Source organism: Adiantum capillus-veneris, chromosome 12 (assembly GCF_014529385.1).
Source record: "Adiantum capillus-veneris isolate H3 chromosome 12, ASM1452938v2, whole genome shotgun sequence".
NCBI lineage: Eukaryota > Viridiplantae > Streptophyta > Polypodiopsida > Polypodiales > Pteridaceae > Adiantum > Adiantum capillus-veneris.
Window position 1 is genome coordinate 112,040,068 of NC_140942.1, and position 21,078 is coordinate 112,061,145.

The window sequence follows — 21,078 nt, forward strand, 5'->3', positions numbered from 1 at the left end:
GCAATTTTTACAATAGGCAGAGTCTCCACAATTCCAACATTGCAAGACTCTCCTAGGTCATGGATCTCGCTCTTTAGACTTCTTTGCTTGTCCCTTTGGAACTACAACTTGTGCAAAGTGAATTGATAGGGTGCTTAAAGATTCATTTAAATTCTCAATCACTTCTGCCATTACTTTAGGAAGCTCCCTAGATGTCAATGCTTGTGACTTACCTTTGGGTCTAAGACCTTCTATTGGAACCTCTCCCCTTAGGCACTTGAGTGTCCTATACTCTTGGAAGCTCTAATTTCAGTTGCATCATAGGTGGCAGGTGCATCTGCCTCCACCTTTACCTTAAGGTCACGAAAGATTCCAACTATGAACCTCTCCTTTTTTAGAAATTTTGCACCATCACTAAGGTTAGCAACATTTTGTATCCATAGAGCCAAAAGACGTAAAAACTCTTGCTTGTACAAGTAGTAGTCATCTAAATCTTTTTGCTTATGAAAAACAATGTCTTGCCATAGTTTTTGAGTGTTTTGGGGATCAAAGAAGTATCTCTTGAAATGGTTTAAAACTTCTATGTAATCCCCTTTAACTTCTTCAGGCAAAGTCAAACCAAGTGCTAGCATCTTTCCTAAGGACAACCTCAAACATTTCTACACGTTCCTGATCAGTTACTATCCTCTTGATACGGCAAGACATCTTGAAATTTGGTAAAACTAATTCTTCATCCTCTCCAAGCTCTCCAAAGAAAAGAGGATATCTAGACATTTGGCGTTTCCTTTCCATTGAATTGATTTCAAAGTGACGCACGTGTTTTTTTTTTCTTTAAAAGATTTACACAATAATGTTTTCTAAATTGCAATCTGTTCTACAACAAAATAAAAATATGCACATCAAATGATCTATGATAATCAACAAGAGGCAGGATGATAGGGTTTGGTGATGCAAGAATTTCTCCTACTCTTTGGGCACCAAACATGAAGACCATACGTTGCTGAAAATGGATCTTTCTACTAATTGCAATGTTTATTTTAATGTGGAGTGAAATGGAAGAGGAAAACCTCTATTCCTGGGTCATTATCCATGGTCTATGCATGACCTAATGCTTTAACACTAGAATGGTAACAGGACACTTTTATGTCCTTGGACACTTTTGTGTCCTGTTAAGTGACCATTTTGCTTGAATTATTTGATGAGTATGAAAATGAATTTCTAGGTGCTATATATCCACAAAGTTGCCTTATGAGCTGAAAAAAACTTAGCATTTTTTTTTGAGTATCGATATCACCATTAACCTTACTCTTGCACAACATTTTTGAACCTAAATTGTGTGAAAAAACGGGTCCTGTTTTTGGCTTTTTTTAAATGTTTGGCAACTATACCACTCTAAACGTCATGTTTGTGAGTTTTAGATGGCTATAGGTTAGGCCTTGATAGTTCTCAACATGTTTTGATGCTTGTAGGGAGAGCTAAGTGTTAAAATTGAAAGTTTTGACCAATTTACAAGAATTGCATAATCCTGTTGTTTGGCCAAAATTAGCACTTTTATGACTTTTTTGGTGGCTTTCTTGATATCCAAATTCAATTTTGATTGTGTAAGTGTAATGTATAACATGAAGCTAATTTTCCTTGAGTTTTGGGGGACCTAATATGCTATATAGCATAGTATATGATGATGGTTGAGTTTTTTGATTGCTGAAGAATATGATACATTTTATAGTAGCAAGTATAACTTTCTCAATATTGCTAGTTTCTTAGGCCAATTGTGTGTATTTTGTAGGTAGTGACCATATCTAATCATAGACTAAAAACTTGGCTAGATGTTGAGTAGTTTCTATGGGTTTCTAGAGGTCATAATGCTAAACCCGGTTTTGTCATATTTGCTGTATTTAGCACTTTATCATTGCCCCCAAGGTTCCAATTGTAAGAGATCCATTATCCTTTTGACATGCTCCATGGCTCCTTTTGAATCCAGAGGCCCAAAGGGAACTAAGAAAACATGTATATAGTATCTGTATTGAGCGTGACTATAGAAACTTTGATGATAGGTCTGCAGAATGGCAAAAATGCAACTTTTTTGTACCTATTTTTTTTGCCCAAAAAAAATTAGTGAGGTAAAAGCAACCATATGTTTTGGTCACCAACCCATTGAAGTTATTGGGGCATTTTATCTCATGTCCTACAAAAATCTCCACTCTTATTTATATGCAATCAACCGTAAGAAATTGTTGTTTTGGGCAAAATGCACTGGTCCGTCAACTTTGGAGGCTTGTAGTGAGCAAGGGATGAGAAAAATTACAAGTTTCTCATTTTTTTCCATATGTAGTAGTTATTGAACTATAAGCTCATGAAAGGATTTTTCAAAATGAGTGGATCTACTATGGTTTTGGAATTTTGTCCCAAAAACCTGAAAGGACACTTTTATGTCCTGTTAGGTTACCATTCTAGTGTTAAGCAAAAAAAAAAAAATAGACGTCCAAACTAACGTCGTACCTTATGAGAGGCAAAATAAAAGGATTTATTGAAGCGTTTATGTTGGCCAACCTAAGAGGGCCCAAAATTCTACGAATTACTTGTTGAAATTGCAACTTAGTACTAACAATCATGTGCACCTTTTGCCTTGCAATGGGAATGAAAGGATCGTACAAATTCTCGTGATTCATGGAAACTACTTGACTATTCTAAAATTTGATCCTACACAAAAATACACAAGCCTTCCTCCGTGGGGACACCAAAATTGAGGTTGTCCGGGGCGGGCAACAAGAGAGGCGACCTCTAAACACTCCTCAAGGCTCCCACACTGCTCAATTGGGGCTAGGGAAACACCAAGCACAACACAACAACAAACCCACAGCCAAACCCAAACAAAATAGGGACACCACCTAGTTATGGTATGCGAACTAGGATGCAAGAGAGATTTTGACACAACCAAGAAGATGCGCCACAAAACACACACAAGAAACCTCACACTAATAGACACACAAAATAGACCAGAGAGAGCTAGAGCAAAGAGAAGAGAGAGGAATGGATCTTGCATAATACCTTATTTGTGACTTGCAAATGTAGATGGTTCATTATGATGCTAGAGCTTGTACAAAACTACTCAATACTTAATGAATGCTAAACATTGCCAACACACATACACACACACACACACTGTCTTAGGGTGTGGGAGACCTCTCACCACAATACCCTCTGAAAATGGACACAAAATTGGCAATGAAAACACACTAACACAAGATCAAATAATAAAAACTTAAAATACACAAGTCACCTTGAATTCATCAAACCGTATTGCACAAGTGGAAGGATGAAGATTTGAACGTCAATTCACGCCTTTGATACACCAAAACTCAATTTATTGATGATGGAGGAACATATACAATAGTGGTTTTGAGATTTTTGAACTCACTCTCTCTCGCTTGCAATGTGTAGCTTGAAAGATTCTCTCACACCAAAGTGAAGCTCACAAAGTGGTTGTTACGCCTAAGTCTGTCCTCACGCATAGAGTGTTGGGGTGTTATGTAAGATATTGGGCTTCTTTTACAATAAGGAGAGGGGCCTATTTGTAAGTTGGAGACCCTCATTAAGATCATTTGAAAATCCTAATTTACAAGCTAACAAATCAGGATTATGACTTTTTTTTAATATCAAGACATTACGGGCCTTCTTTCTCTGCTTGAGTCATGGATGTGGGCTCAAAAGAGAGCATTATTGATGGTAGATAGGGTGAAAGTAGAGTTTTAAGGAAGGAGAGAGAGAGAGAGAGAGAGATTTACTATGCACATGTCTTGTGGTAAGGTGTCTTTTATGGTTAGGTCAATGGCTATTTTGTGTTCGTATGTTAGTGGTTAGTGTTAGTAATCACTTAAAAGTTAATGATATATTTACAATGGGTAGAATGAGGTGGATGGTTGAAGTAAGATGGTTAAATGAAGTTAGGAAATCCTTGTGATGGTGAAGCTTGAAGAAGTTTTGGACTTGTGTAGGTTCTCAAAATGACTATCGATCATCTTCTTCTTCTTCTCATCTTTATGCCACCGCCGTCAAGGTTGATTACCTTGATGAAAATGGAAATTCAATTGATGAGATCACTCAATTTGAAGCGGTTAAGCATGGTCTAAATGCTGAATTATATGTATATATCGAAGGGGTAAGATGGACTTGTACTTTGGAAGTGATAGAGAGACATAGAGATGGTGTATGTACATGTAGAGCTCATATGAGAGCTATGAAAGTAAGAGGGGAGGTTAGGTGAACAAGGTGATAGAAACCATGGAAAGTGTAGGTTTGAGTGAGAGATTGAGAGGAATGAGTGTGTGTGTGTGTGTGTGTGTGTGTAGAAGTGTGGAAAGAGGTGAGAGAAGACTATGGGCTACTTGTGAGAAAAGTGGGCATAAAAAAATCATACCTCACTGGTGGTAGCTCCAAAAATTATGAAAAGTTTTGAGGTGATTACTCAGCTCTTGGTCCACATTTTGTTTCATAGCCACCACTTTAAATTCAGAGTGGAGATGAATATAAAAAATCCGACCAAAAAGCCTATTTTCCTTCACAAGAAAAGTCTTCAGTGGCTCCCTTCTTGTTGAATTTGCATAAAACTCCAAACGTAAGCCCCTCCTTGCATTAGAGCATGACCTAATTGATTCTTTGGGACTTGAAAATATGCATAGTTGTGGATTATGCAGAAATATAATATATACATATGATGGAAAAAAATAGGCTAGTATACATATACAGTTTATTGAATCTAGAATAGTATGGGCTATATATAAAATAAATAAATATATGAGAATATAGGTTTTCACTACAACAAAAGAAGGTGTTATCGACGCATATATCGATGCGGTTCGTCGCTATGCGCGTTGCTGTGAAACCAGTCGCTGATAGCGACGCATATAGCGACGACCATAGCAGAAAATTTTTTTCTTGGGCAGAGGGCAGGTAGCCTGGCCTGTGCCCAGTTAAAAGATGTACACAGCCACAGCCAGACTTCCTGTGCTCTGCCCAAGAAAGCGAGCAACACCAAAATATCAACCATGCTCCCGCGCGCAGAAATCTCGGCAGAGTTCCCTTTGTTTTTACATAAACTTAAAAAAAAAAACCATATCATGTATACGCCTCCTACATGCTATCCATGTAGGATCTCACATGAGATTTAAGGCCAATGAAAGACAACCGTACCAACTGAAAAGCATAGCCATAACTTAAAAGCATAACCATAACCATAACTTAAAAGCATAACCGGCTATAATCACTTTGATCAAAACCATAATGCAGATAACCATAACCATAAACAAAATTAACAATAACCATAAGCATAACCAGAAAGAGAAACAATAACTGTCTATACATTGACAATGACAATAATCATAACCATAAGGGAAACAATAACTGTCTGAACACTAACTGTTTGTACAAAAAAGAGACACAGAACCGTGTCTGTGTCTCACAAAGCATATAGATGAGTTGTGGTCCACTAATGACTAGGCGTCGCAACCTGCACATAGGACAACTCACAAAATTAGTATTGATATTACTTCACATATAGTGACTTAATTTAATCAACTCACACATAATAATGTCTCACCTCAAGCGATCAGCGAGACTATAAGGCCTCCCAGTCTACAGGCTCTCTTGAAGCTTCAAGATCATTCAGTACTTCATAGATACCTCTGCGATATCCATCTGACTCCTCCTCGCGTGATGGAGCTCGATGCATCGCAAGATTCTGCATTTATACAAAAATCAAAGTAATAAGAATACATGATTCATCGCGTTTTAAAAAACGCCATAGTTAAGATTGGATTAGAAACTCACAAACTCATAGCGAAAGGTGTTGAAGCCTCCGCTGCCAAGATGAGATGTCCCCCTAGTCATCTATCGTACCTGCGCGGCCTCACGCTGCTCTCTGAACCGCGTGGCCGCTGTCCGCTCATCCTCCTTGATCTGCAGTCACGTCTCGTGTGGGATGCCCGAAGGCTTCGATGAGCCGGTCCTGAAAGCCTTCCAAGCTGCATCTCGTCGATGTTTAATGGTGTCCCTTGCAACACCCTTGATCCACCATGCCGAAACAACGGAAGAACCCGGAGCAGGCTGGTACTCTCTCAGGATGGTCTCCACTATGTAAGTGACTTTTTCCTTTTCTTAATGATCCCAAGACGTCAGAATTCTCGTCAAAAATTGCAGCTCCACAAGCTGGCAAATCCGCTGTTGCATCTCAGTCCCGACTCTATCCATGTCAACAGAACCATCTCCCCGTACAGTATAGAGCTTGGAGGCACTAGGATCGTGTGCCCCCCAAGGTGTCCAAGGTGTGCCAAGAGGTGTGTCGAGAGGTGTGCCTGGGTAAGACGGGGGTCGTGAGCGAGGAGGGGTCGAAGCATCTGTGGACCCTCCTCCACAGCAACCACCACCTTCACCTTACGATCGCCGAGATCGGCGAGTGCGCCTGTGCTGCGGAGATGAGGACGTAACCGCCTCTGCCCCACCCCTAGGTGTCGAAGCGGTCGTGATGGGAGAAGAAGGCATCGCACCCATAGGCATCCTGAACCCCGTAGGCGTCCCCCCCCTAGGCGTCGGTCCCTCGGGTGTGAAGCCTGGAGGCGTAGTACCCGTGCCTCTGGCTACCTAGTACTGAGAAGCCTCTGCCATCTGAGCAGGCGTCATCCGTGTAACAAAGCCCATGAATGCATCTGCACTCATGGAAGCTTGATCTGGAATCTCATCTGCCATACTAAAGTCCTGCACAAAGAAAGTAAAATAAAGCGTCAGAACACAATTGTTTAAATTAACTTTAAGCTTAATTTTAAATCAAAGTCTTCACACAAACACTTATAGACCTAGACCTCGACGAGTGAGGCATCATCGATAAGATCTTGCACCGTATCATCATCTATCTCTAACTGCAAACATAACTCTGCCCCAACTCGTTCTGGCAGATTGTCTTCATCCATTGCATCTTCATCTACAAGTGTCAATTCTGGCTCGTCTGCGTCATCCCTTGTGTATCTGTCAGCTTCCTCTGCCATACCTTCGGTCATCTCATCTAATGTCACAGTAGTATGGACGTCGTCTGACTGACTTTCCTCCAGGAGATCTTGCCCTTCAAATAATTGTTTATTCTTGGAGCAACCTGAACCACAAACCACCATTGTCGCTCTCGAGGGTCTGGTACAAAGACCACTTGCTCGAAATGTTCGGGGAGAGCAAATGTGTCACTCGCATCTGTCCAAGTCTTTCTAGAATCTATTTGCACAAGTTTGTTTCCATCTCTGCGTACCGTTGCATTGCGACCAGAAGTAATCACCTTGAACCACTTCACATCCAACAAAAACATCTCAAACCACCTAAAGCTTACTTTCAGGATATCTGACACCAGACTGCAGTAATCCAGGCTGCTAGTGCTCTCATTCGTGTCTCTAGCACTGGCCCTGCTCTTTTCAATGAAATTAACCATTACCCCACTGTCAAACGTGTTTCTTCTGTTGTCAATTTGTCGTGTTCTGAAATGCTTTCCATGCGACCACAGTGCCATGTATGTATGATACTTCCAGTCACTTCCAATAGCCAGCCACTTCCCTTCTTGATAGCAAGCCATGGCGGGAGGTTGTAATTGATAAGGCACCTAGGCCAAGTGCTCCATGACGAGCTTCTCAAGCCAAATGGATTGACTCCATCCATTGCCATGCTCAAACGCAAATTGCGTGGTTCACTCTTAAAATGTGGCCAGGTATCTTCAACGTGCCTCCAAGCCTTCGAATCAGCGGGCACCCTAAATGTTGTGTCAGTGGATCTACTCGTAGAATGCCACCACATCAACTTTGCAATGGAACCACAACGAAACATGCTTTTTATCCTAGGAATAATAGGGAAATTCCGCAACACTTTAGCTGGCACTGACTCGCCAACTGCATCTTGTTTGTAGCGCATTGCTCCGCACTTAGGACACGAAAGAATGCAATCATTTGGACATGCATGAATCTTGTTGTAGTCCAAGCCAACTGAGGTCAGAAGTTGCTTTGCGTTTGGCTTGGAGGGGGGCATTTCATTCCCAGCCGGGAGAAGTTGCTCCCGCAATAACCTGTTTAAGCCACATTAAATTAAAAAGCTCTCCGAGCACATCACCGTTGCAATCAGAAAATCTCTTTTGTAAATTACGTACCTAAACAAAGCAGTGATGCTTGCATCTGACCACCTGTACACTCACTGAAGATTCAAAAACGCCAGACAAGTACAAAGCACAGATATTTTGGCGCCTTCATAGATTGGTTGACATGCCAACTTCCTCAACATGTCTTCAGGAGATAGGCGCACGGCTTCTGGTGCTGCTTCGTTCGCGTTCTCCTCCCTTTTCTGGAAGAAGGCATCCAGCATCTCCTCCATGCCGTCGTCTTCTATCTGTAAGCCCTTTTCTGCTTCCATCTGTGGCTCTATATTGGTCGGACCTTCACGCATAATCTTTTTTTTCTCTCTCTCTCAGATGTAGGTGCTATGTTGCGGAAATCAATGCCCGTTCCGTAGGAGTCATATCGCTGATTCTGTACGGTTTCTCTAGCAAACTCTCCGTACTTGTGCACATGCTCATTACATATCCTACGCTTGCGCAGGATTTGATACTTGCAGAGCGTGCACGAGCATGCAATCTTTTCCTCCATGTTAGTTGATGACGTTGCCATCTACAATGATTATGAATGTTGTTTTAATATATATATATATATATATACTCCTGACAATGTAAACTACCTCGCATTCTCTAGTCTTGCCCAATCTCCATACACCTCAGTCCAGAGGTGTACGGAGATCAAGACCACCGGGTCAAAATCTCGTCTTTATTGGTCAAATCCTATATGGGTAGACACATACGTGCACTCCCAGGTGTACATGGAAATGCATGTAGCAGACAAAACCCCTTTGCCTCTTTTAGTTGCATAGTTTCTTCTCTGTCTACGAACCCACCTGCCTCCATTCCGAGGTAGCCTATCAGAGAAAGCTTTTCAATGCCGCACTTGATGAATCATATATTAAAGCATGACCATTTTTGTCATTTTTGTAATGTTCCGTCTGTTTGCAATTTTTTGCACAGGTTTTTCCAAGGATATTATGCCCATCCTGGTGTTTTTTCACCACATGCACAAGCCATGGAAGTTCTCAGCCCAATGAAAGTTTTCTACCTGATTGTAAACCGGACGGGGCCTCCATGTCCAAGCCAAAAGATAATGTGGAGATGAATGAGCAACTTGAGAAAGATTCAGAAGCCGTGCATGGTTCTTGCTCAAAAAAGCGATCTCAATCTCTCTTTCTCTCTCGATCTCACTCTCGCTATCTCTCTTTCTATCTCTCTCTCGATCTCGCTCTCGCTATCTCTCTTTCTCTCTCTATTTTCTTATTTTCCTATCTCTCTCTCTGTCTTGCTCTTCACTTCCCTACCTCTCTCTCTCTCTCTCTCTCTCTCTCTCTCTCTCTCTATATATATATATATATATATATATATATATATATATATATATATATATATAACTCTCTTTCTCTATCTCTCTATTTCCTCTCTCTCTCTCTCTCTCTCTCTCTCTCTCTCTCTCTCTCTCTATATATATATATATATATATATATATATATATATATATATATATTGATAGCCGTTTTTTCGGCTCTCTGTAATTGCCATAGTGAGTTATCTCACCCTATCAAATCACTCAAACACTGTGGTTACCCTCACCCTTTCATTGTACATAGGTGCGTGTGAGTTAGGGGACTTTTCCCATATCTCCTTACTGAAATAAAAAACCCTCAATTAGCTGGTCATTGGGCTAGTTGAGCCAAAAAAATAAAAAATATAAAAAATATAAGTATATTATGGCCCATGCGTATGTAAATATTTCTTTGTATATAGGGCCTAAATAAAATATTTTTTCATAATTATTTTGGTATTTATTTAAATATTTCTACCTAAGTGTGTGTTATTTATGCTCTGTACATTGCCTCACCATTACCACAATTTTTCTTACCATTTTTCATACTCTTTATTCCATATAGAAATATTTTCATGTAAGCTTATCTTATATTTGGTGTAACTCCACCCCAACAAAAATCCAAAAAACTAGTTTTACTTATGTGTATATTGTTTCACTATTGTGATTTTTCCCTTCCTACATCTATTTTGTTTTTTTTCTAAAAAATTAGAACACCAAAAATATTTATCTTTTTATGATAGCCTCATAATGAGAGAGATTTCTTTTGACCCCTTTATATTTTTTCCACTTATATTATTTATATTTGACATGTACATATTTTTTAGACCCCTCAATATTTGATTTTCTTAGTTGTACTATTCACTTATATCATGATCTCAACAATATCTTCAATTATAGACCTACCAAATAAGGTCAAGGGTAGGTGGCATGCATACATGCACTATGGAGGGCTCACTCTTGGAGGTATTCAAAAGAATCATCCAAAGAAGGACCCCACAAGGACCTTGTGCAGTGGAAAAAAACGGTTGGTTTTGCTGAATTTTAAAAGTTCACTTGCTCTTCGAATTTGAAAAGGTGATACAAACAAAAGTTGTAGCTTGTGGGCTGAACTTATGCTTCAAATTTTTTCATATTTTTTTGAGCTACGAGCTGTGAGCTATGATTTTATTAGTGGACCCCAATTTTCCCATGCTATGCAGCCACACTCTCTCTTCCACTTTATCATTTTCCTCTTTCACACACACTTCTCCACTCATCATCCCCACCTCTCTCACCACTCCTCTCTGCACCCTACTCACCTTCTCCTCAACCTTGAAGAATAAGAGAAACCATGGTGAACTCATACCTCCCACACACAATTCCATTCCAAAATTGACCACCTAGTCTCATTTTTCCTCCTCCAAATTACCCATATCTATCAAAAAACCACAAAATTCAGTCTCTTCTCTTAAAAGACAGCATCATGGTGGTTGATTACTCAGCTTCAATTACCTTGTCTCTCAAGGAAGGTCAAGAGTGGAGAAAAAATGTACCGTCAAAGCTAGTGGACCGTCAACAAGCGTCAAAATTGTCCCTACTCAAGACACTTGGAGCATCAACCTTGTAAGAAATCCACCTTTTCTTACCTCTTAAGAGTTTTTCTTCCTTATTTTTATCCTACATGGATACTCCCATTGTAAATATCCAATTCCATTTGTAAATTAATACTAACTCTACTAACACTAACCCACTATGAAAAGTCCTATCACCTCCATTTCTCTCCTCTCTCTTTCCCCACCAACTTCTTGATAATTCCAAGCAAAAGAAATTAGATAAATTGCTGAAAATCTAACCCAACCATGGTTAGAGGAGTAACCCTAGACTTCAAAATTGCTATAAAAGGAGGGTGTAGCTAGCACAAAAAGGGGGGGAGCCATAAGCAAGAGCACTATGCTATAGCTTGAGAAGCCAAGCTCAACCTCTCTAGAAGGAGCTCTTGAGTGGAAGCTCATTGTCTTATGCATGTGCATGTGTTGTAATAGGGGATTAGCAAGGGAACTCTATGCCATTGTAAGAGAGAGAGTGATCATTCAATTGAGAGTAGGAAATCTATCATTTCTCCTACTAGTGTAAGCCCAACATTTGCTGAATCAAGGAGGGTGGATTTGGACTAAGCTTGGATACTTTGTCTCCCTTCCAACGTGAAGTAATGGACAACAATGATGCGTAAGTGTCTTGGTGTTTTTTGTTAAGTTCTTGATAGCTTGTCTCTGGTGTTGTCATCAATCTAGCCATAAATCCCACATACTGTAAGAGGGCGACAGGGTGGAGAGGACTCCCCTGGCCTTAAGACAGTGATTGGGGTGGCTTTTCTTGTGATGTGTTGTGGTGAAATTTACGCAAGCTATGTTGAACAAATACTAATCTCACTTTGATTTGTCATGACAGATTTGTAAGAAGGTATTAATGCAACAAGCACCCCCTCCCCCTTTCTCTCTCTTTTTTAAATATATAGTTGTGTTTGCTTGATCATTGCCGATACGTTTCAAAGCAGTCCAAGCATTATCTCTCTCTCTCTCTCTCTCTCTCTCTCTATGCGTCCTAGTTCGCATCCCAAACTAGGTGGTGCCCCAAATTTGTGTAGGGTTAGGTTGCGGGTTTGTGTGTGTGTTTGTTGTTTTTTCCAACCCCAACCCAATTGAGCAGCATGGGAGCCTAGAAGAGTGCTTGGAGGCCACTCTTCTTGTTGCCCGCCCCAGACCGCCTCAATATATAACTCTCTTTCTCTATCTCTCTAGCTATTTCCTATCTCTCTCTCTCTCTACTTACCTCTCTCTCTCTCTCTCTCTCTCTCTCTCTCTCTCTCTCCGTCTCTCTACTTCCCTATCTCTCTACTGATCGAACGAGCGACTGAGCTAGGGAGATCTAGACGTCCACGACTGCGGAGAACTACACAACAACGACAGAGGCTGCATCAGAGGATCTAGCTATGTCACTTTGGCTCAACATGCATAACGCCCGGTCAGACTACTAACCATGGAGCAGATTGATGAGATCCGCCAGCGACAGCTGTTGGATCTCCTATGATCTACCTATCCCAGCTAGCTGGTTTAGCCGTTTAGTCCATACCCAGTAGTTTAGGATTCCATAATATTTTATTTTGTCATCTTCTTACTCTGACATTGTATCAGATCCATCACATTGTAACATTCTTGTCTCATGTCTCATAGGTCACTTTGGCCTTTCGAAGACGTTAATATAACATTTCATCTCATTTCTCTCTTTAATTATTTTTCTTTAATTTTAATATCCTAAGCATACATTAATTCTCTCTCTCTCTCTCTCTCTCTCTCTCTCTCTCTCTCTCTCTCTCTCTCTCTATTTCCTACACACATACACACACCTCTCTCTCTCTCTCTCTCTTTCCTACACACACACACACCGCTCTCTCTCTCTCTCTCTCTCTCTCTCTGTCTGTCTCTCTCTCTCTCTCTCTCTCTTTCCTACACACACACACACACGATGTAGAGAGAGAGAGAGAGGGGTTGGGGGGGGCATAATACCTGCGCAGCAGGTGGAGGCCAAGATTTGAGCAGAGCGCAGGCAAAAATGGCCCCTGCTGCTCGTGGGTTTCGCTTTTTTTCCCCAATTTTTTTTGTGTCTCTATACGCATCGATATAAGCGTGGGAAATAAATCCTTTCCATGTGTATATCGACGCACAATGCGACACGTATATCGACGCGTATATCGACGCCCGCTAATTTTGTCGATATACGTGCATCGATATCTCCATGTTGTGTTGTAGTGTTTATATGATGAGGACCCTCATTTGTTTTTATTGATGTATATTTATTTACAAGAGGTAAGAAATAATACCAGTAGGAAATATGAATTTAGTGAAAGGCAATGACTAATGGTGAAAGGTCTTTTTGAGGGTTTTTCCTAGGAGTGGATTCACACAAAAAGTAAGAGAGTTTGCATGAGAATATTTCTATATGGAATAAAGAGTATGAAAAATGGTAAGAAAAATTGTGGTAATGGTCAGTCAATGTACATAGCATACATAGGCAAATAACGCACACCTACCTAGAAATATTTAAATGAATACCAAAATAATTATGAAAATTCCTTAGATTTAGTCTCGATATAAAATGAAATATTGACACAATAAATGGCCCATAATATATTTTACTTTTTGACTTTATTTACTTTTTTGGCTCAACTAACCCAATGACTAGCTAGCTGAGAGTTTTAAGGAGATATGGAAAGATACCCTAACCCAGACACGCCTATGTATAATGAAAAGGTAGGGATAGCCACAGTGTTTAGGTGATTTTGATAGGGTGAGGTAGCTCACTATGGAAATTACAGAGAACCGAAAAACGGCAATCACCACAACTCTTTCAGTACAAAAGATCCAAGTGCAGCTTGATGTAGCAAATGCTTCTCTACAATACTCAGAGAAAAGAATTAATGATCAGGCAGCCCTTTTGAGACAGATCAGAGAAAATTTTGATGTCGCCTCGATCAAAGGTACAAATGAAGTCTATAAGGATTTGAAAAAGATAAATAAGGATCTAGAGCTAGAGCTAAAGCTAGGGCAAACAAAGAGAAGAGACGTTCCCAGATGCGGGTACAATGAGAAGAGCAACTGCTCAAGAAGATAGCGAAGTAAAAAAGAGTCAATCAGCTACTGAGAGAGAGACAACCAGAGACATAAGAAGAATTAGGTACCTCTGAGAAAACGACTATCAAAATTCCCTGAGTCTCTTTTGCTGAAATGGAAACACAGTCGGAGGAAGAGCTAGGAGGAGAAGAGATTTTTAGGTACCACTCACAAATGTTGAGCAAGTTCCCATGGTCCAGCTTTCTAAAGCTAAGGAAGATTCACTCACGGAGAAAGTTTCCCAAGCGATAGATGTCGAATGGAAAGAAGTGATGGATTGGGAGTTGAGAGTTCTCCATTCAGCTAATGTCACTCAACTCACTCCCAACAAAATCCATGCACAATGGCATCATCAATCGTTTCCATATCCTTTGATCAAAGTGGAGATACTACAGGTAAAAGAAAGACTATATAAAGATATCTAGGCAAAAGGCACAGAGCACGTCCACCCCAAGTGGACAAAGAGCTGGTTGAACAAGAATCCATGATATCTGATTGTGTTCACAAGAGCACCTGTCGCACTACAGAAAGAACCAACCTTTTGTCTTATACCAAGGGTAAGGACATGGCAAGCATATGAAGCACTGAGAAAGAAGCGGCCTACATGGCTGAACTATCCAAGATTGCCAGTTCCAGAGCAGGGATCGGCAATAGAGGAGTACATGGTGAAAACCCTAACGGGTGCCATGACTTTCTAAAAGAGCCTTCCTGACCTCTCATGTGCCATGCTATATAAGATTTGCTGAATGTTGCTCACATGTATTGAAGCTTTTCACGAGCCAGAGTAAGCAGAAGCACCATGGATGGCATTCCTCAAAGGTAATAAGGGTCTCTGGTACGACTTAAGTGGCAGCATTTCGAAGAAGTCCTTTATGTCTTCTACGTCCGATGCACGTTTTTGCCATCTAGCAGTATGTTGGCATCTTAGGAAGCGTTCTATATAGGTTTCTTCACTCGGTAAACGAAGATATTTGGGCTAGTGATAAGTAACCTTACCTCCATATTTGTTGGCTATTCTGTCATTGAGCTTAAAAATAGAATCACCATGTAGTTCTTGCAGGTTCCATACAAAGAGAGAAGACTCAAATAAGAGAAAGCACTCGATGCGCTTAAAGACCACCTCGCTAGCTGTCAACCCGAAGACTACTTCAGGCCATGAAGTTGTGTCAAGGGACGACACAGACGAGGAGAGGGGGAATGTTAGCAACAAGCTAACTCGCATACCATTTTTTGGAGATTTCATTGTAAAAACACTTATTATTTTGATGAATCGGGAATATTGTAACTCCTACTTTCTAGATAAACATTGTAATTGATAAGGAGGAGCTACAAGCTTCCAGATTGTATCAACCTGTTTTTAGTTAGAGCTCCCAAAGTATTAATTTTGACCACCAAAAACCTTGGCTAAGGTATAAAAGCCAATTTTTGTAAGTTTTTTAGAAGTTTTGGATACTAGAAACACAGTGTGAGCTAACGATGCTCACTTCTCTCCTTCTCGCGCTTCCTACTCCCTTCTCAGTTGTCACATTGGAGTCGCGTCTGTTGTGTTGCAACCGCAGGTAAGAGCTCTACGCATTGACATAAGCATTTCATGGTAATCCGTAGCTTTTGGTGTCATCGATCCACAACCTAATCTCCTCATAAGTAGAAATTTAAGCTTTAAAATCAAAAACTAAGTATAGGTGGGGTATTGGGACATCAGTGCTAAGCATTTAGAGGCATCTTGGGTCGAAAATGACTAGGTCAAAAACTCACTGCTGTTAATAATTGTGATTTTTTACTTGACTTAAAGTGAGATTTGAGACCATAAGCACCTGTGCTTAGGTCCCATAACCATGTCCTAGAAGTTTTGTGACATTTGAATATCATTTGATGCTATAACGGATGTGATTTGTTTGCTGATGAGCGATTAGCTTTTGGTGATTTCAGTCATTTGAGTATAGCTTGAGTTATACACGAGCTGTTTGTTGTTTTCCAAGAGATTGACAACCTCTTGTAGCCTCTCTGCACTAGTCGAGTCAGCTTCGTCCCATGGATTGACAATTATATTCGTGGTTCTCGCTATGTCTGCAATAAGATTGGAGTGAGGTTAAACACCTGTCACACAAAAACCTATGGCTCTAAGGCCACCAGAGCACGAAGAGGTTACTAACCACCACAAAGAGCACCCTATGGACTTAGGTAATTCTTTGGCGTTAAGTCCATAGGGTGCTCTTTGTGGTGGCTAGTAACTCTTTGTGCTCTGGTGGACTTAGGGACATAGGGTTACTAGCTATCATAAAGAGCACCCTTTGGCCTTAGGGACATAGGGTTTCTAGGGACATATGGTGTTCTTTATGATCTCTAGAAATCCTATGAATCTAGGGCCACACAGTGCTCTTTGTGATGGCTAGGGTTTCTAGCCTCAAAGAGAACCTTGTGGCCTTAGGACCATAGGGTCTCTAGCCATCACAAAGAGCACCCTATGGCCTTAGGGCCATAGGGTTTCTAGCTTACACAAAGAGCAGCCTATGGCTTTAGGATCAGAGGGTTTTTAGCTATAAAAAAAATCACCTTGTGGCCTTATGGCCATAGTGTTTCTAGCTCACAAAAATAACATCCTGTGGCAACAGGGCCATAGGGTTTCTAGCCATCACAAAGTGCACCATGTGGCCTTTGGGACATAGGGCTTCTAACTTACACAAAGCTAACCATGTGGCCTTAGGGCCATAGAGTTTTTAGCTAATAGAAGAGCACCATGTGGCCTTAGGGACATAGGGCTTCTAGTTTAAACAAAGATCATTATTTGGCTTTAGGGCCATAGGGTTAATAGCCATCACAAAGAGCACCCTATGGCTCTAGGGAACAACGATTTATAACCACATAAAAAGGAGCACCCTATGGCCTTAGGGAACCGTATGACCTTAGGGTCATAGGGTTTATAGATAACAAAAATAGAACCCTGTGGCCTTAGTACCATAGGGGTTCTAGCTAGCAAAAAGACCACCGTGTGGCCATAGTGTTTCTATCTACACAAAATAACACCCCATGGCCTTAGGTTTTCTAGCCATCACAAAGAGAACCCTGTGGCCTTAGGGATATGTAAATCTCTTTGTGATGGTTAGAGACCCTATGGCCCTATGTCCACGAATGCTCTTTGTGATGGTTAGGGCTTATATCCATCACAAAGAGCATCCTATGGCCTTAGGGCCATAGGGTTTCTTGTTGCTAACACAAAGATCATCCGATGGCCTTAAGGCCATAGGGTTTTTAGCCATAAAAGGGAGCACCATGTGTCCTTAGGAACTCTAGTTTTATTAGAGGGAACCCTATGAACTTAGGACCCAGTGATTATGACATTAGTATGTCTAGGCTTACGAAAGAGGACAAATCTTATAAAGAAACCGAAAGAAAAAGGGGTTTTCCCCACTACATGCATTGTCATGTAGACATGGGGGTGCACTTATGTGACACCCATGAATATAGGCATTGACCAATAAAGACGAGATTATAACCCAATGGTCCTCACCTCCGTGCACCTTTAGACAATGGTGTGCGGGGGTCCGGTATGGCTAGAGAATGTGAGGTAGTTTATAATGTGATAATGTAGAATATCTAAGGGGACGCCACTCAATGGCACCTACATAGGAACCATGTACACAAGAACTCTCATTAGACTAGAGTGCATCATGTGGCCCTAGGTCCATAGGATGCCAATCTGGAATCTCTAAAGGGTATTTAGGAACTCAAGAGCACCCAAATGAGCACCATGAACATATGAACTTTGATTTGATTAGAGGCAACTCTATGGACCTAGGACCCAAATACTATAGATTAAGTATTCCAAGCTTACAAAAGAGGTCACAGCTTAGAAATAAACCAGAAGGCAAAGGGGTTTTGCCCACTACATGCATTGTCACATGTAGACATGGGGGTGCACTTATGTGACACCCATGAATATAGGCATTGACCAATAAAGACAAGATTATAACCCGGTGATCCTGACCTCCATGCACCTCTAGATCTAGGTGTGCGAGGATCAGGCATGGCTAGAGAATGTGAGGTAGTTTACAATGTGATAATGTAGAAGATAAAAAGGGAAAATTTATGCCACTCAAATGACACCTACATGGGATCCATGTACACATGAACTCTCATTAGATTAGAGTGTACCTTGTGGCCATTGTAGAAACTCTAAAGGCATTTTGGCCACTCAAGTGCACCGAAATGGACACCATGGACATAAGAACTTTGATTCGATTAGAGGCCACCCTATGGACCTTGGGACATAGGGTGCTGGTGTAGAGGCTCTAAAGGGGCATTTAGGCCATTCAAGGGATACTATTTTGGGCCCCTAGGGCCACAAGGTTCCTCTAATGTCATAAGATAACCTATGTTACTAGTACCATAGGGTGGCCTAGGTACACTTGTAGAACCATTTTGTTGGCACCTTTTGGACATAGGACCACATGGTTTAACATGGAGGGGACTCTATGGCCCTAGGTCCATATGGATCTATTAATATCCATCTTGTCTAAATATATGTCATTCTTGTCTCAGAAGACAATGTCAAAGTCAGTTGATGCAATAGGCTCAACACCAAGTTCTTGGTATCCAGATTGTCACTTGCCAAATGGTGGAAGTGATGAGAAAATACACTTGTTCTTTCAAGATAAGTAGAAATTTCCCTTTAAATATCGTGGTATTGTTAAGGAGATAAAAAAAGATTGTTCAGATCTTAAAATGTCTCCATCACTTGGAGTAAAGCTACTCAATAGTGACTCCTACTTGTTGGAGCCTGTGTCCTTTGCTCAAAACTTGGTGAAGGTTGATTATGACGGAGTGACAGTGACAAAAGAAGGGTGGTTGGAGCTTCAAGATGACACCCCAAGTGAGAACTTCATAGACTTATGTATTGAGGGCTTTAAGAAGTCAATCAATATTTAGGTAAATTGAGCAGCACAAAGAAGAATAAGAAGCAAAAGAATGAAGACATAGATAAAGTAAGTCAACCTAAGACTCTCAAGGAGAGTCAGACTCACTCACTTGAAAACAATAGTAGAAATGTGGCCAAAGAAAATCTTTCAACTATACCCTTACAGACTCAACTATACCGTTACAGACTCAAGAAGCAGGAAGTTCTAATGGACTTGTAGTCCTAGCAGTTGAAACCCCCTCAGTGGAGTGGTTGTGGACTCATTATCCTTAGCTATGTTGGACTCTATTATACATCCCAAAGAAAAATATTTTGATAAAGAAGTTGCCAAAACTTCTAAAAGTGGGCTAGATGAATACATTGGAATTAAACACTATTTTAAATATGGTGTACAATTTACACAGTTGATCCGTGTTGAGCAATGAAGCCTTGCAACAAATGGCTATAAATGCAGACCATTGTCAGATGTGTATGTGAAATACTTCTTGAAGCAATCTACAGGGAACTCTAGGCGAGTCTCCAATGCAGCAAACCTAATTCCATATAGCCCAATTACAAAAATGACTTTACAAATAGCTGAAGTGCATGGAGACAAGCTATCAAGATACCACTACTGAATTCTATCTAGTTAGCATTCCATCATAGCGGCTAGAGATTTTTTGTATACTAAAAGCCTAAGTATGCTTTAAGAAAAGAGTTCTACAAGTTTAGAACTCCAAGGATAGTGGTAGACACTCCCAAAGAGGTTGTTGCTCAAATATCCAAAATGGAGAACATGGAGAGAATAACAGCAAATGAAGCACCAACCTTATGTGGAGGTCTTGAAGCATACTCTAAACCAACAAAACCCTTCGCAGGAGTTCCTATCGGTCATCCAAGTAGAGCACCTTGGGATGTAAGTTCCACTTTCCTATGCTTGTTTTTGCTACAAATATGTCTTGAAATATAGTTAATTTCCTTTTCTTTATTTTGAAGGCCCTTGTAAATGTCCCAAACATCACACGTTCAACCATAAATCATTTGCCAACAAAGAATCACACATGGTCATGTACAATGATGAAATCTATGATTAGTGGATAAACATCTTGGAGAAGCATCAGACATCAGTTGCTCGTGGGAAACAACCAAGCACAACAACCTTTAGATGCCTAAATGGTTTAGAATATAATGATGTTAAGTTACTACAATCGGAGCTGATAGAAGAGAAGATTTGCTTAGTGACACAACCACATTAAGCAAGCATGCTCTACCTCACTGCACATGCAACGAACTTAAGGCAAACCAGGGTTTTTCAGCCTCAAATGTTAATGGCATTTAAATATCTAGATTCATTAATAATAGAAGCTACTTCATGGGATGAATGTAAGTCTCATTGTAAAGTTACAGATGAGATCTACAAATCTCTCTTCACAAGCTGTACGCAATGGCTAAATCTCCTGCTACAAAAAACAAAGGAGAAACAACCAATTCCTGAGATCACTAGGGAATATGTGCACTGGATCATTGCACAAAAGAATGGCACTTCTAGATTGCAATTTATTTTACCATGGACAGTTAAGTGTGTTGGAAAGAATTTGGAACACGTTGAGTTTCTTTGTAGTGAGAATAGCTCTACAATTTGTGTTGGTGTTTGTATCATAGATACAACAAACAAAAGTCTTACATCTTGTGGTTGGAGTGCTACCCAATTTGGTAAATTAATTGATGGAGTATGTGGGATAGCACATCAACCATTAGATTTTTTAATTGTCGGCTTAGTCAAGTATCAGCATGCTGCTTCCCTAGAGAAGGCAATTTTTGAAAAAGCTAAATGGTATGAAATGCATGTTCTGCCTTTGAGCTCCTCAATGGGATCAAAGACCGTCCAAACATGTGCTCTTTGCGAAGTAATTTTTGGGGTCTGTGCATTCTTCAATCAAGGAGATAAGTACACCAGCTACTCTAGTGTTAAAGAGTCATTGTTGCTGGAGCGAATACATACTCTCCGCATCAACTACAACGAGTATGATGATGTGACCACAGCCAAAGATTTTTTTGCACGTAGTGCAATCAAATGCAT